Below are 13706 nucleotides of genomic sequence, written 5' to 3' on the forward strand. Positions count from 1 at the left end.
GCTTCCGAACATCCTTATCTGCCATATTTCAAGATCTCACTGGTTGACTTCGGATAGGTGTGATTGGAGCTTCTGATCCTGTTCGGAGCTTCCGATCAACCACACGTCATGGATGACGTAATTCGATTGGAGCTTCCAATCGTTCATCGGAGCTTCCGATCACCTTGGGAGCATCCGATCCTAACTTCGGAGCTTCCGATCTGTCTGACCCTTCGAACCATTTCTGATCATTTTGGGTCTATTTCCGGGCTCCGTTAATCCATTTAGAAGTCTCCTTAATCACGTTTTACTAAATATAACATGATCACACGATAATTACTCATTATCGTTAAGTCTGGATATGGGCCACTACACGGAGAAGCTCAAATTCAAACCCGGAGATGGTCTTTGGGGGAAGTTTTCCCGTAGGGCGTGCTAGGACCCACCGAATTGGCCCGATTCACCCAGATCGCACGTTCACATCGTGTGATTCAGTCTATTGCATTTTTCTATCCGCGGATTGGACTGAAAGAGTCGGAAATAGGACGGAGAGGAATCGGAAGAACAAGATGTACGAGTAAGAAAAAAAGAAACTAATAAAAAAAAGGGTGCAACACGAGGACTTCCCAGGGGGTTACCCATCCTAGTACTTCTCTTGCCCAAGCACGCATAACTTCGGACTTCTGATGGGATCCGGTGCATTAGTGCTGGTATGATCTCACCCAACAGTGAATGAATTCTTTATTTTTTTGTCTCTCAAATTGCGGATCGGAGGAACAGGAGCTGCAGTTTCAAACGGGCATAACTTTCGATCGGCTGAGAGTTACTGGAGCTTCAGCCTGCTCACGCGAAGCTCCACTCGATACCTATAGTGCGTATCTTGGTTAAAGAGACGGAGACGCTCAAATTCCAAAACGGAGATGGTCTTTCGGGGCATTTTTCCCGTATGTCGCACTGGGACCCACCGAAGCGGCCCGCGTCACCCAGATCGCACGTTCACATCGTATGATTCAGTCTATTGCATCTTTTCTATCCGCGGATTGGACTGAAAGAGTCAGAAATAGGATGACGAGGAATCGAAAGAACAAGAAGTACGAGTAAGAAAAAAAGAAATTAATGAAAAATGAGGTGCAACACAAGGACTTCCCAGGGGGTCAACCATCCTAGTACTGCTCTCGCCCAGGCACGCTTAACTTCGGAGTTCTGATGGGATCTGGTGCATTAGTGCTGGTATGATCGCACCCAACAGTGAATGAATTCTTTATTGTTTTGTCTCTCGAATTGCGGATCGGAGGAACAGGAGCTGCTTTTTCAAACGGACATAACTTTCGATCGGCTAAGAGTTACGGGAGCTTCAGCCTGCTCATGCAAAGCTCCTCTCGATACCTACAGCAAGTATCTCGGTCTAAGAGATGGAGACTCTCAAATTACAACCCGAAGATGGTCTTTCGTGGTGTTTTTCCCGTAGGGCGCTGTGGTACCCACCGAAGCGGCCCGCGTCACCCAGATCGCACGTTCACATCGTGTGATTAAGTATATTGCATCTTTTCTATCCGCGGATTGGACTGAAAGAGTCAGAAATAGGACGGCGAGGAATCGGAAAAACAAGAAGTACGAATAAGAAAAAAAGAAATTAATGAAAAAGGGGTGCAACACGAAGACTTCCCAGGGGGTCACCCATTTCTGATGGGATCCGGTGCATTAGTGCTTGTATGATCGCACCCAACAGTGAATGAATTCTTTATTGTTTTGTCTCTCGAATTGCGGATCGGAGGAACAGGAGCTGTAGTTTCAAACGGACATAACTTTCGATCTGTTGAGAGTTACGGGAGCTTCAGCTTGCTCACGTGAAGCTCTTCTCGATACCTAAAGCGCGTATCTCGGTCTAAGAGACGGAGAAGCTCAAATTCAAACCCGGAGATTGTCTTTGGGGGCATTTTTCTCGTAGGGCGCGCTGGGACCCACCAAAGTGGCCCGCGTCACCCAGATCGCACGTTCACGTCCTGTGATTTAGTCTATTGCATCTTTTCTATCCGTGGATTGGACTGAAAGAGTCGGAAATAAGACGGAGAGGAATCGGAAGAACAAGATGTACGAGTAAGAAAAAAAGAAACTAATAAAAAAGGGGTGCAACACGAGGACTTTCCAGGGGGTCACCCATCCTAGTACTGATCTTGCCCAAGCACGCATAACTTCGGAGTTCTGATAGGATCCGGTGCATTAGTGCTGGTATGATCGCACCCAACAGTGAATGAATTCTTTATTTTTTTGTCTCTCGAATTGCGGATTGGAGGAACAGGAGCTGCAGTTTTAAATGGACATAACTTTCGATCGGTTGAGAGTTACTGGAGTTTCAGCCTGCTCACGTGAAGCTCCACTTGATACCTATAGTGCGTATCTCGAGACTCTCAAATTCCACAACGGAGATGGTCTTTCGGGGCATTTTTCCCGTATGTCAAGCTGGGATCCACCGAAGCGGTCCGTGTAGTGACCCAACCCGGATCCACTATCTAATCAGATTTATAGTAAAAGCGCACGCAATAAAAGCTTAAAGCGTAAAGAGCGGATAATTAAAATACAACAAATCCAATCGGCAGAATACAACCGATGCTATCACAAGTGTATAAGTATTGTTATACAACCAAATCGAAGGTTCAGGGTAAATAAATTCCTATCCTCTACAACCTCGCACTCCCCAAAGCTCAATCCTGCTGAGAGCCGCCTTGACCGTCTAGCCTCAAACCTGCCCCGCCACAAGGTACACAATACCCAAACACAGGGGCGTGAGCTAGAACGCTCAATACGAAGCAATGATATAAATACAAATATGCGCACACAAATGATTTAAAACTCAAGTGAAAGCACTTGCTCATGGCGCCGAGGATATACAGTACCGGCTAGAGAGCTACTCTGCGGGGTACTCGTATATTCCATATCAGGGCTGAGCCAACCCTATCCTGAATCGAATCCAAAACAGGATACAAGCCTCATATGAAAACTGTCATACCTGACTCGAGTCCAAAATGAGATCATCGTTCCCTATGGAGACTGTCAATGACTCACATCTCTCCGAATGCAGTCACACGTAAAATCATGTATGTTCTAAGACGGTAAAACATGCTAAAACATGATAAAACATATAGCACATACTCATGCAACATATAAGCAAATATATCATGCCGGCTATCTTGGTCAGTCATTACGTACCTCTAACACCGCTGGTCAAACCTAGCTCTGCTGGTCTAGACACCAAGCCTACTAGTCCAGTCTACTAGCTACTACAATGCAAATATCCATGCATTAACAATTAATCTCTAAAAGCCTTTATTAAGCTATTGCATACTCCTAAATATTTTTAGGATGCCAAAGCTATACCTGCATCCGTCGTTAGTCCTTTGCTGGCGATAGCCTCAAAACTAGGCCAAAGCTCCGCGACGACGTCTAGATCACTAAGCCACTTCCGGATTCCCCGTAGGATGTCTAGATCTCCCTAGATCTGAGTTAGAAGACCTAGGAATCAGAGAGAAGAGAGGAAATTGGTGCGATAAAATGAATTCTCGGACCCTCTATTTATAGGCAACGTTCGGAGCCTCCGAACCCGGTTCGGACCGTCCGAACTCGATCGGAACCTCCAATCGCGCCTTCGGAGCGTCCGATTGCTCAATATTACGTCAGCCATGATGTCACCTTGCTGAGGTAAATGATGATGTGTGCCCTGGTCCAGATCGGAGCTTCCGATCTTGCCGACGGAGCGTCCGATCTCGATCGGAGCCTCCGATCCTGGCACGGAGCTTCCGATCCTCTTCGGATCGTCCGAACTTCCTCTTCGGACCGTCCGATCCTGCTGAACCAATTCAACTAATTCTAGTTCTTTGAATCCATTTCTGAAGTCCGTTATCCCAACAGGAACTTACTTAATCATGTTTTACTTAATCTAAACATGATCACGTGATTAATTACTCATTTAATCACTAATCAAAAATGCGGGTTACTACATTCTTCCTCACTTAAGAAATTTCGTCCTCGAAATTTAAGTCTTAGAGGAAAACATAAATAGCCAACCAAATGTTCTTTATTACAACTGAACAAGTATAAACTCGATACACAGAAGTACAAAATTTCAAAATAACTCGGGGTGCTCGGCTAACATCCGGCTCTCCAACTCCCAAGTAGCTTCCTCTGTACCTCTGCGCTGCCACTGTACCATAACCAATGGTATGCGCTTGTTACGAAGTACCTTGTCTTTCCTGTCAAGAATCCGTAGGGGTTTCTCCACATACGATAGATCTCGATCTACCTTTACTTCTGTCGGATGCAAAATATGCGACTCATCCGCCACATACTGCCTCAACAAGGACACGTGGAATACATCGTGGATCTCCGAAAGATCGGGTGGCAAGGCCAGACGATAAGCAACATCCCCAACCTTCTCGAGAATCTCAAAAGGACCAATAAATCTAGGTGTCAGCTTACCCTTGCGACCAAACCTTATCACCTTCCGGAAAGGTGACACACGCAAGAAAACATATTCCCCTACCTCAAAATGAAGTGGCCTGCGGTGAGTGTTCGCGTAACTAGCCTGTCGATCCTGGGCTACTTTAACCCTGCGTCGGATCAATTCTACTGCATCAATCATCTGTTGAATCATCTGAGGACCCTCAACCTGACGCTCGCCAACCTCGTCCCAAAACAAAGGTGTACGACAACTGTAAGGCCCAAAAATATTAAGTTCTTAATTACGGGATTTAAGATTTAAATTCCAAATAAGAGGAAAAAGATGAATTTAAGAATGTATGGAAATTAGAGATTTCAATTTCGGGTAAAAAATATTTAATTTTGATTTTTTGAATTTTAAGATTTTAATATCCGGAATTCTTAAATTAAAAGATTAAAAATATTTGCAATTGATATTTATTGAATTTACGATGTAATTCCAAGATTATAAATATCAAGGATTTAATTTGAGGATGAAATCCGAGCAAGGAACCATTTGCAAATATTGAGTAGTTCAAGGACTAAAATGCAATAAGGTCTGAAATGATTTAATTTTAATCCGAGAATATTTAATTTGAGAATATTTAGAGTTTAGACTTGAATTCTGATATTCTTAAATTATTTAGGATTGAAATTGAATTAAATCGCTTGTCCGGGGATTGATTTGCAATTATGCAAAAGTGTAGGGGCCAAAGTGCAATTTCATTGGCAAGTGGATGACACATATGTGATATAGTGCATTGCACGTGTATACCATTCAGAATGGAATCAGAAAATCGAGAGCAAGGTTGGAAGAATTGGTCTGAAGCAAATTTCATATTTCAAGTCCCAATTAAATTCAATTCGCCCGGTAGAATTTACGATTGATCGTATATTTGCGATCACAGCTCCGAGTGCTACGTTTTGACGTAAGTTTTAAGAAGTTCTACCATGTTTTAATTTTAATTTGTTGGTAGAATTACGATTTGATTGTATAAACATGTTCTAGCATATACAACGATAGCATATCTAAGACGGATCGAGAAAAGATTGTCGTTTGGACATGTTTTTTATTTTTGAAAGAATTGTTGAAATTCTGAAAATATGGGGCTGTATATTTCGAAATTATCTTGTGGAATTGGTGATGATATATTGTTGAGATGGTGGTATTGATGATGCGTATGCTTTTGGAATTTCCGATTTTGATCCGTTACGCCGCTGGTTCAAGATTTTTGAATTGCTATGCATTATGAATGTCTAGAACTGATCTTTAAGCTTATTGTGGATGAATGAAATATGAAATTATGTTGAGAATGAAGATATGATGATATTTGAATCGAAAGATTTATCGGATTCGAATAGTTGCGACGTCGGTTTGAATTCCGATTGTATTAACAAGATTTGAACTGAATAAGCTTTAAAGAAACATCGATTCAGATTGGAAATTTATGTTTATTTATGTTATAATATATTTCAGATTTGAATTGAAGATTATCGAAGTCGAATAGACGAGTTCGAGTTTGAATGACTCGAAGTGTTTAAGATTAAATCAAGAACACCTTCAATTAGCAAAGATTGAAATGAGCAGAAGTTGATGACAGATTTGGACAGCTTGTAGTTGATCAAGAATTGACAGAGTGTCAGATATTTTAATCAGAATACAGGTATGAATAGACATTAATAAGATGGGCAGAATAACTCGAGATTGTTGTTGATTATCGAGTTGCCTAAAATCACATACATGCATGTTTAATATATGTTATTGTTTATGTTTACATAAATGGGATAGATTATTCAAGATAGATATCTTCTTGAATTTCCAGAATATTTATGTCAATGTTTATTTGTCTTCTTTGATTTATATTATGTTCTGTATTGAACATGTCTTACATATTCCATGTGATGCTTACAGATTTGTCGGTATCTTTGAGTGATTATATGATCATATGATTATATGATTGATGTGTTCAAGATGTTGTTTTAGCTTATGTATGATTTGATACATTCAGATTATGTTGCATTCATCTTGAACTCCAGCCTGAAAAGCACAGAGGGTTGAAAGGCCTAGAATGTAGATGACGTTTGGAGAACTGTAGTTGAGTGGCACGGAATGTAGATTTACTTCCAGAGTCAGATGACTCATGGCACGGAATATAGATTTATTTCCAGAGCTAGATAACTCACTATAGTTGAACCAACGTCAGGGGATTGAGAGATTTGACGCCACCTCGATTAGGAGAGTCGGTGGTTAGTTAAATATTTTATTTCCCCGGGATCCCAGAATTACGATTTATTGATATCAGATTCGATAGCCTATTCCTTGGCACATGCATTGCATTTATGCATTAACCTAGAGATTTCTAGGGATTAGAATATGCGTTTATAAATGCTAGCATGTTATGTTATGACATTCAAGATTTGAATGAGTTTATATACTTGGTATTAAAGATGAACATACTATCATGTTTTACCTCCTATTACATGATTGAAGATTTATGATTCCTTTGGCATATAGATATCATATGTTTAACTGATGTATATGCATGTTGTTCATACTGAGATTTATTCTCACCGGAGTTATCCGGCTGTTGCTTTGTTTGAATGTGTGCATTGCATCAGGTTTGGGGCATGAGCGAGTCAGATGTGGCTTGGATAGCTCAAGATTGAGAAAGATTAGCATGTGGTGACTTCGGGCTAAGAATAGATTGCTGTCAAATGCATGTTAGAAGGTGTTGATTTAGTTTGAGCTTAGAAAACTTAGAATTGAGTTTATTGTATTGCACCTTAGAAACATGTATGCGATTATTGTTATGTCTAGATATGCATGTGTTTATGCTTCGGACATATTGAGATTATGTATGCAATTTTTCAGATTTGAAATAGCCCTAGCAACTTTGATCTTTGTTGTAGCCTTTGATAAGTTTTGTAAATTTCTGCACCAACCCGTCTTGGTAGAATGAGCATAACGTTTTACTGAAAACTCCGATTAGGGTGCGGTTGGTGGCATTGGAAATCTAAGACAAAGATCTAAAACTTTTATGTTTATCATTTTACCAGATTCTGTCCGAAACCTATGCGCGGGCGCACCTGAAGTGGGGCGCGAGCGCGCGTGGGGTTCTGAAAAAAAAAATTTGGTTTGAATATTCTTTTATTATATGATTAATTGTTGATTAATCGGTTATTGCCCTAAGATGAGATTAGCAACCCGAGGTCCCCACAACAGGTGATATCAGAGCGTAAAGTCTTGGAGCATAAAGTCTTGGACTAAGATATAAGTTGAGCGGGGTAGATTGAGTCGCATGCATTTATAGTATGGAATGAGTATGCTTTACTTGCTTTACAGAATTGTATGCAATTGTATGCGAGTATGATTGCTTGATTGAACACTACTTGCTTTATTGAGATAAGAATTACATGCTTATATGTTGTTATGTATGCCTGATTTCTTGAATTCATTAGAATAAGTGAATTCGTTTTAAGCATGTAATATGTGAAAAAGCATGAGAAATTGCAAGTATGTGTCCTATTAAGAAGCATGAGATTATATGTACGATATACTGACATTGTATGTTATAATATCTGCCATATATATTGCTTATGTTATTGCATAAGACAGATTGTACAGATAGAATGAGAACCTCATACAGAACAGAACCGCAGACAGAACAGAATAGAGTTGAGGTAAGTTTTTGAGCCGATCGATATGATGATTGCCCTGAGGAGTATGTTAGTTGAACAACTCCAAATCTAGTACTCGCCAACTCAGAAAGATACAGAATATGCTATGTCTAGAAAGGGGTTGAATTGAAAAGCTGAATCAGTTGTTCAAGTGAAGAATATTCAGATGAACATAGAATCGGCATGATTGATATCAACTCCAGGACTTAGCAAGAAGTTGGTGAAGTTGCCAGAAGAAGTATTTACATGTTTGGAAGGTAAGTAAACAGAATTGTTTCTTTTCGTATATGATAAAGAGGATAGAAAAGAAGACTTCGCAAAATAGAAGCATAAGGTGATTTCAAGCCAGTAATAGAAGAATGAAATCATGAACCGGTAGTACGAGGTAGAGTTGAAATTTTATTGACGCCTCTGTAAGTGTGAAAACCTATAATCATCACCTTCACTAAACTTTCATAGGAATATAGCTATGAAGCAAGCGATAGTGACAATAACAGCAAAGATCGAGTCAGTCTAAACGCCAGCAGATGAAGATATATAAGCATAGCTCCCCTAACTGAAAGGCTCAAGTTGTATCAGATAAGAATATTACAGGTACGTGAGTTAATTCTAGTTAACCGCTTATATATTGATTGCATAGCATACATTCATAGATCAGTTTTGTTATGCTATAATCTGTATCTGATGAGCCTGTATTCATCGTATTTGCTGAGATTTTGCCTGTGAGTAGATGGAATACATTTGTAAGATTAGTCATAGCAGATGAAATACAAAATTGAGGAAATAAGATTGAATGTGCTGATATCAGGCGTGAGATATTAAGCTAGAATGCATTATAGATATAATGCAATAACTGAGTACCAGTTAACAGCTGATTGAATCCGTGCACTAATAAAGCAATAGAAATGAATAGAATTTATGATATTAGTTTCAGAAATTAGATTTTTGTTATGTCGGTAGTGATGATATCACGATGAACGTGGAAGAATGTCAGTAGAAGTCTAGTGGATATATTGAACTAGTACAGAATTAACCAAGAATTGATAGCTATGTCAGTGGTTAGACTGTACAGAAATAGTTCAATGACATATTTTAAACTTTCTACGACATGAATTCAGTTATATATAGAGTGGTTTCTAGTACAAAAGTATTATGGCAACTCGTATAGAAGAGCATTACGTGAACTGAAGAACTTCAGAAATAGCTAGCAGATTGCGTAGAAAAGAGTTATGTAGTACCGAAATGATGATTAATTCTATGACAATGAGTTAAGTCGAAAAGAGTATATTCGACTATTGTCAGCTGAGAAGTAAGAATTAATAAAAGAACTCATATCAATAGAGAATAAGAAATATCAGTTACAGTTGAGCTTTTTCTTCAAATTTTGCTGAAGCTATTACATCATAGAAATCATGATTCTTGAATTTCTTAATATCGATTCAGAGGTTGTGTTATTTGACCTCGATTGATGTTGATTGACTCTTAATCTTTGCCAGAGTCTACTTTGATTCACTCGCTGTCATTCAGAATATTTGATTTTGACTGACATTTCCTTGAGCGAGTTCCTTTGATTTGAAATTTGAGAATTATTGATTATTTGATGTGTTTATTCAGTGTATCTTGATGTATTTGGCTCGTAACTGATAGAAATTCATATTCAGACTAGAAGCAAGATTTATGGGTTTTAGATAATTGATGAATTTATTGGGTACAGATCTGTACTTGTTGAATATTTATGCTTGACAGATACTTAAACGATCAGAATTGTTGCGATCCAAGCTAAACTCGATTGGTTTGGAACGATAAAAGTAACATTGATCTAAGATCAAGCAATAGATATTGAGAACGCTAGATTAAGATAAGAGATAAGACAGCAGAGCAGAATAGATGAATTTTTACGGTGAATAATCGTTTGATTATGCCAGATATTCTAGATATGGAATATCAGATTCTGAAAGATGCATATGACAACAGATTTAATATCCATTTAGTTGTCTAAACATGTATGACTTACACGTAGTCAGTACTTGGAAATTAGTATTGGAAGAAGAACTGAAAACAGATACGACAGAATTGACAGTACCAATACTAAAATTCCAGTAAAAGAAGCAGAAAAGAAGAACGCAAGTGGTTTATGTAACAGATTAGTTACATAAGAGTTGAAAACAAATCAACTTTGTGAACGAATTTAGTTTGAATCTACTCGAATCGTCATGATTTTGCGGTTTAGAGTGCAGTAGATTTCTACAGATTTATGAATATGTTGTATTAGATATGATACAAACATAAAAGATACTTGTCATGCATTTAGCAAGATGATCAGATTACATGAATTATGGAAATCTATTGTCAAGATAGAAACTTTAGATTTATTTTCTAGATTGTGGCATTGATTGTCAGATGTTCTGAGTGTTTGGTTGTATGAGATTTCATTATACCATCCTCTGATTAGTGGACTATCAGATGTGATTATCCAGATTTTCGAGGATATGCTCAGAACTATAGTACTAGATTCGGTACTAGTTGCTTGATTATTTGCCACGTGATTACTATGATTCATGTGACAGCTATTTGATTGATATAAAGACAATATTTTGATGATTGATTGATCAAAAACACAGAATTGTCTTTATATTGAAACAATCTTATAGAAATATCAGCTATCAGACCAGATATGAGTTAAGAAATGATAGAGAATGTGAAGATTGCTTCGAACAGAATAAGAATAGAACAACATTAACAGAGCTAGTAGATGAGTAACAGATAGAGATTTGAAGCCTGAACAGAATGATCAGCAAAGAAATTCTTTTCCAAAGAATCATTAGGTTCAGAAAGAGATTTTAGAAGCTATGAGTATTTGATCAAACTAGTTGATTAATACTCAATCGTGAATTGTCAGATAGATGAATTGTTATCCATATGCAGTGGCTGAAGAATATCAGCTAGAATATGTATGTGCATTCAATTCAGATACAACAGAAGTCGATAATATTGTAAGCAAGACAGACTAACTAATGCAGAGTTAGATCACGAGAAAAAGCAACTTAGATATAAGTTGACTCAGTGATTATATATTTTACAGAAGTGATCAGGAAGAGTAAGATATTATAGAAGAGAAGATATCAGAATAGATATCGAAAGCTCAGAGAATTGAAGTCAGTATTACTTCAGTCAGCTATACAACTTATGAGAATCAGCAGTAAGATCGAATGCGATTTCGAGGACGAAATCATTCCTTAGAGGGGAGGAATTGTAAGGCCCGAAAATATTAAGTTCTTAATTACGGGATTTAAGATTTAAATTACAAATAAGAGGGAAAAGATGAATTTAAGAATGTATGGAAATTAGAGATTTCAATTTCGGGTCAAAAATATTTAATTTGAGGATTTTTCGAATTTTAAGATTTTAATATCCGGAATTCTTAAATTAAAAGATTAAAAATATTTGCAATTGATATTTATGGAATTTAAGATGTAATTCCAAGATTATAAATATCAAGGATTTAATTTGAGGATGAAATCCGAGCAAGGAACCATTTGCAAATATTGAGTAGTTCAAGGACTAAAATGCGATAAGATCCGAAATAATTTAATTTTAATCCGAGAATATTTAATTTGAGAATATTTAGAGTTTAGACTTGAATTCTGATATTCTTAAATTATTTAGGATTGAAATTGAATTAAATCGCTTGTCCGGGGATTGATTTGCAATTATGCAAAAGTGTAGGGGCCAAAGTGCAATTTCATTGGCAAGTGGATGACACATATGTGATATAGTGCATTGCACGTGTATACCATTCAGAATGGAATCAGAAAATCGAGAGCAATGTTGGAAGAATTGGTCTGAAGCAAATTTCATATTTCAAGTCCCAATTAAATTCAATTCGCCCGGTAGAATTTACGATTGATCGTATATTTGCGATCACAGCTCCGAGTGCTACGTTTTGACGTAAGTTTTAAGAAGTTCTACCATGTTTTAATTATAATTTGTTGGTAGAATTACGATTTGATTGTATAAACATGTTCTAGCATATACAACGATAGCATATCTAAGACGGATCGAGAAAAGATTGTCGTTTGGACATGTTTTTGATTTTTGAAAGAATTGTTGAAATTCTGAAAATATGGGGCTGTATATTTCGAAATTATCTTGTGGAATTGGTGATGATATATTGTTGAGATGGTGGTATTGATGATGCGTATGCTTTTGGAATTTCCGATTTTGATCCGTTACGCCGCTGGTTCAAGATTTTTTAATTTCTATGCATTATGAATGTCTAGAACTGATCTTTAAGCTTATTGTGGATGAATGAAATATGAAATTATGTTGAGAATGAAGATATGATGATATTTGAATCAAAAGATTTATCGGATTCGAATAGTTACGACGTCGGTTTGAATTCCGATTGTATTAACAAGATTTGAACTGAATAAGCTTTAAAGAAACATCGATTCAGATTGGAAATTGATGTTTAGTTATGTTATAATATATTTCAGATTTGAATTGAAGATTATCGAAGTCGAATAGACGAGTTCGAGTTTGAATGACTCGAAGTGTTTAAGATTGAATCAAGAACACCTTCAATTAGCAAAGATTGAAATGAGCAGAAGTTGATGACAGATTTGGACAGCTTGTAGTTGATCAAGAATTGACAGAGTGTCAGATATTTTAATCAGAATACAGGTATGAATAGACATTAATAAGATGGGCAGAATAACTCGAGATTGTTGTTGATTATCGAGTTGCCTAAAATCACATATATGCATGTTTAATATATGTTATTGTTTACGTTTACATAAATGGGATAGATTATTCAAGATAGATATCTTCTTGAATTTCCAGAATATTTATGTCAATGTTTATTTGTCTTCTTTGATTTATATTATGTTCTGTATTGAACATGTCTTACATATTCCATGTGATGCTTACAGATTTGTCGGTATCTTTGAGTGATTATATGATCATATGATTATATGATTGATGTGTTCAAGATGTTGTTTTAGCTTATGTATGATTTGATGCATTCAGATTATGTTGCATTCATCTTGAACTCCAGCCTGAAAAGCACAGAGGGTTGAAAGGCCTAGAATGCAGATGACGTTTGGAGAACTGTAGTTGAGTGGCACGGAATGTAGATTTACTTCCAGAGTCAGATGACTCATGGCACGGAATATAGATTTATTTCCAGAGCTAGATAACTCACTATAGTTGAACCAACGTCAGGGGATTGAGAGATTTGACGCCACCTCGATTGGGAGAGTCGGTGGTTAGTTAAATATTTTATTTCCCCGGGATCCCAGAATTACGATTTATTGATATCAGATTCGATAGCCTATTCCTTGGCACATGCATTGCATTTATGCATTTTAACCTAGAGATTTCTAGGGATTAGAATATGCGTTTATAAATGCTAGCATGTTATGTTATGACATTCAAGATTTGAATGAGTTTATATACTTGGTATTAAAGATGAACATACTATCATGTTTTACCTCCTATTACATGATTGAAGATTTATGATTCCTTTGGCATATAGATATCATACGTTTAACTGATTTATATGCATGTTGTTCATA

At 37.3% G+C, this 13706-nt stretch overlaps 3 non-coding genes across 3 annotated transcripts; all 3 read right to left on the reverse strand.

The window, feature by feature from the left end:
• Nucleotides 1-584: 584 nt before the first annotated feature.
• LOC140868923 (5S ribosomal RNA) lies at nucleotides 585-703 on the reverse strand. Its single transcript, XR_012146320.1, has one exon. It is a non-coding gene; the product is annotated as a 5S ribosomal RNA (ribosomal RNA).
• A 401-nt stretch (nucleotides 704-1104) lies between these two features.
• LOC140870399 (5S ribosomal RNA) lies at nucleotides 1105-1223 on the reverse strand. Its single transcript, XR_012147363.1, has one exon. It is a non-coding gene; the product is annotated as a 5S ribosomal RNA (ribosomal RNA).
• An 880-nt stretch (nucleotides 1224-2103) lies between these two features.
• LOC140868497 (5S ribosomal RNA) lies at nucleotides 2104-2222 on the reverse strand. Its single transcript, XR_012145912.1, has one exon. It is a non-coding gene; the product is annotated as a 5S ribosomal RNA (ribosomal RNA).
• Nucleotides 2223-13706: the final 11484 nt, after the last annotated feature.

The sequence above is a fragment of the Henckelia pumila genome, chromosome 4 (assembly GCF_033568475.1).
Source record: "Henckelia pumila isolate YLH828 chromosome 4, ASM3356847v2, whole genome shotgun sequence".
NCBI classification, from domain to species: domain Eukaryota; kingdom Viridiplantae; phylum Streptophyta; class Magnoliopsida; order Lamiales; family Gesneriaceae; genus Henckelia; species Henckelia pumila.